Below are 4,199 nucleotides of genomic sequence, written 5' to 3'. Positions count from 1 at the left end.
CCATTATACCCATCATGACTACCCGTCTGATAAGGGTACACCAGGCACATGCATCACAACCATTATGTGCGTGACATGGTGATCTCATATCAAGATAAATAGCGCATGACCTCGCAGGTGGGACCCAGTTAGAAGTTTCTTCAGGTTGAGTAGCCCATCCCACTCAAAAGGTCCCTATTATTATTATTATTATTAGTATTATTTATGAACCCTTAGTGGTTAATAAAGAAAGCATTATCATCATCATCATCATTATTATCATTATTATTATTATTATGGCCGTCATACTGTGAAGTCATCGAAATTTGGTGCTTGGTAAATTGAAAAAGTCTTTGTAATCTTTCCGGCCTTCTAAGGCCTCGACTTTTCATTTCTGTTATTACCATTACATTTCTAAGATTTTCTGGACTGTGCAGGTAACATTTCTGTGTAGAAACACCACCCCCTGTTTTGCAGGGGGTGTGCTTCAATAATTTTTAAATTTTAACTGCTTTTGGCAAAAACAAATATTTTGCAATTTTCCGTAATTATTTAAAGATAAATAAAAAAGAAGCCATCATAATGTTTGACAAAGGAATGCATTCCTTTGTTGGGTCTCTAAGCAAAGTCAAAACTTTTGGTGTCAACGAGAACAGCAACAACAACAACAACAATGCGAAAGAAATGAAACATAAAAATGCAGATATCGCCTTTGCATCTTTTGTGTCAGTGGTGTGAAATATAGCAAGTTTCCACAAAGATGAAGAAGAATTAAGATTGGCAAGAAAAATTGTAAAAAGAGATGGGAGAAGGGTAGCTCTGAATCCTCCATCTGATGTGATAGAAAATATCGCAAGATGCATGGTAACATACCGTTGCATCAGAGTCAAGTCTTGACGGATGGAAAACGCTCCTGAGAGCGAAGTACAAAAATGCCTTGGGCATGTGTGGGATCAAAAGACCCACATTACCAAAGAAATCATTATTATTATTATTATCATTAAGAAGGTGGTGAGTTGGCAGAAACATTAGCATGCTGGATGAAATGCTTAGCAGTATTCCACTCATTGCTATGTTCTGAGTTCAAATTCTGCCAAGGTCAACTTTGCCTTTCATCCTTTCAGGGTTGATAAATTAAGTACCAGTGAAACATTGGGGTCGATGTAACCGACTAGTCCCCTCTCCCAAAATTTGAAGCCTCGTGCCTTGAGCAGAAAAGATGATGATGACGATGATTATTATTATTATTATTATTATTATTATGATGATGATGATGATGATGATGATGATGATGATGATGATGATGATGATGGCAGTGAGCTGGCATAATTGTTAGCATACTGGGCAAAATTCTCAGTGGCATTTTGTCCATCATTATGTTCTGAGTTCAAATTCCACCGAGGTCGACTTTACCTTTCATCCTTTCGGGGATCAATAAAATAAGTACCAGTTGAGCAATGGGGTCGATGTAATCAGCATACCCCCTCCCCCAAATTGCTTATGCCAAAATTAGAAACCATTATTATTATTTTAATTTATATTTTTAAATTAGTCTTGTTTATAGAAAAGGGCAGCACCCATGGACTTCGCAGCCCTTTGAGATTCAGGAGATGGATGCCATTAAAGTTACACTTGGACTGTTGCAAAGCGAATGGCTATGGGGATGAAATCTCAGAAAGTTAAGTTTGGGGAAGACAGGGGAAATCCTGGAGATTAGTGCTTAGTGCACATCCTAGAGGAGGGGCATAATATGGGTGGTAAAAAGGGGACAGATGTATGAGGGAGGGGAATCTGAAATTAGGTGATACAAGTCAAACCAAGCTGAAGAATACAGGCCTGTAAAGTGATGGCAGCAGAGGGAGGACACAGCATGTCTGTGAGCCAGAGGTTAGAATGTGTCTGAGAGTGATTTTATGACTGGTTCTACCCTGGTTGCTGTCTTAGATATCTGGGTTAGTAACAGCAGCACTATCCTAATGTGTGTGAGTGTGAGTGTGTGTGTGTATCTTTGTGTCTGTGTTTGTCATCACCACATGACAACCAGTTTTGGTGTGTTTACGTCCCTGTAACTTAGTGGATCAGTAAAAGAGATTGATACAATAAGTACAAGGCTTACAAAAAAAAAAAAAAAAAAAAAAAAAAAGTACCGGTGTCAGTTCATTTGGCTAAAAATTCTTCAAGGAGTACCCCAGCATGGCCACAGTCTAATGATTGAAACAAGCAAAAGATAGAAAAGGTGTGTGTGTGAGTGTGTGTGTATTTCATTCTATGTAGTTCCCATAGCAATATATCGGACATGAAAGGAGCAATGGTGATGGAGATGGGATGGTGGTGGAATATTGATTCTGGTGGTGGTGGTGGTGGTGGTGATGGTGGTAGAACTGTTGTTGTTGTTGTTGGTGGTGGTGGTGGTAACAGAGCATTAGTAATCACAGTAAGGGTAGTAACAATGTTGGTAGTGGTCATTGTATTGATTGCTGTGATGGTAAAATTGGCACTGGTGGTAGATGGTAGTGGGAGTTGTAGTAATAGTAGTATTAGTAGTGTGTCAGTGTTGGTGGCAGGTGAGTTTGTTGTATTAGTAATGGTAGTATCGGCTATGTTAGTACTTTTGGTGGTTATGTTGTGGGTGGTTGTGGTATTGGAGGTGTTGGTTGTGGTAATAGTTTTCAGCGGATGTGTTGCTGTAAAACTTTAACAAGAGAAAGTATCAAGTCATCTTTTAGTTTAATGTGAAATTGTTTCTGAATATAACTTGACATAAAAATGCATTTATATATAGATGTATAAAAACATATATAAAAATATAAACATTTATTTATATATAGGCGCAGGAGTGGCTGTGTGGTAAGTAGCTTGCTTACCAACCACATGGTTCTGGGTTGAGTACCACTGTGTGGCACCTTGGGCAAGTGTCTTCTACTATAGCCTCAGGCCGACCAAAGCCTTGTGAGTGGATTTGGTAGACAGAGACTGAAAGAGGCTCGCTGTATATATATATGTGTATATGTATATAAATGTCTATGTGTGTGTGTGTATATATTTGTGTGTCTGTGTTTGTCCCCACCCCCAACATTGCTTGACAACCAATGCTGGAATGTTAACATCCCCCATAACTTAGCAGTTCGGCATAAGAGACTGATAGATTAAGTACTGGACTTACAAAGAATAAGTCCTGGGGTCGATTTGCTCGACTAAAGGCGGTGCTCCAGCATGACTGAAACAAGTTAAACAGTTAATATTTATAATGAATTTGTCATTTCCAATGGGTGTGCAGCACATACTTAGTACATCCGGAATATACATCCCTGATATGTATATATTAATTTCTGTTGACTCACCAAGAATGATCTGCTGTTTGAATAAATTTTGAAATATTATATGAAAATAATAAAACAAAAATGTATATCCTTACATCATTTTCCCCAAAATATCGCATGAGCCTGTTTAAAGCTCATATTTTTGTTCTAGCTATCATGGGAATACCCCAAATGTCTTGAACTTCATTCGGGGAAATATTTCATACATTTAAAAAAAATTCTTTCAATCTATCTTTTTTTTTAATATATTTTAATATATTTTATTGAGTTCAAAATATGAACAGGTATATATTTCACAAAAGAAGACAAAGAAAAAGAAAGAAAAGAAAGAAAAAACATCAATGCAGTACCAAATGCTTCAATTGGGCACACACCACAAAGTTCAATGGAACCTACTGAAGCAAGCCAGCACGCACATGGCATTACCACGGGCTATGGCAAGGATAAGGTGTTGGAAAAGCATCACCTGATACCTCAGTGAGGCAAACTACCAATGATGCCAAGAACTTTGTTGTTAGTGGCCCAGTCCCTGTCCTTACAAAGTCGAGTTGGTGTTTAAGCAATATTTTAAACAATGTTTTTGAAAACATTTCTAAATCAATGGTTGGCAAGACTTCGGCCTGTTCCACCCCACAAAACCACCCTTTATTTAAAATTGTTTTTTTTTTTAACACAAATCCCCCTTTTCGGCTACAGGGAATATGAATCTCCCCAAAAAATTGGCAAAAATCGACATTTTTAAATTACCATCCTCCCCACCCCCATTTCCTTCATTTTTCAAACTTTTTTCAGAATTTTTTTTTTTCCTAAATATGCGGAAAAATATGGACATTATGATTCAGATAAAAATTTCAAAACATTTCTGTACTTGCAATTAGGGTTAAGGTTTTTAGGGTTGGG

This window comes from Octopus bimaculoides, chromosome 24 (assembly GCF_001194135.2).
Source record: "Octopus bimaculoides isolate UCB-OBI-ISO-001 chromosome 24, ASM119413v2, whole genome shotgun sequence".
Lineage (NCBI taxonomy): Eukaryota > Metazoa > Mollusca > Cephalopoda > Octopoda > Octopodidae > Octopus > Octopus bimaculoides.
The sequence above is the reverse complement of the archived record's forward strand: the minus strand, read 5'-3'. Positions refer to the sequence as shown.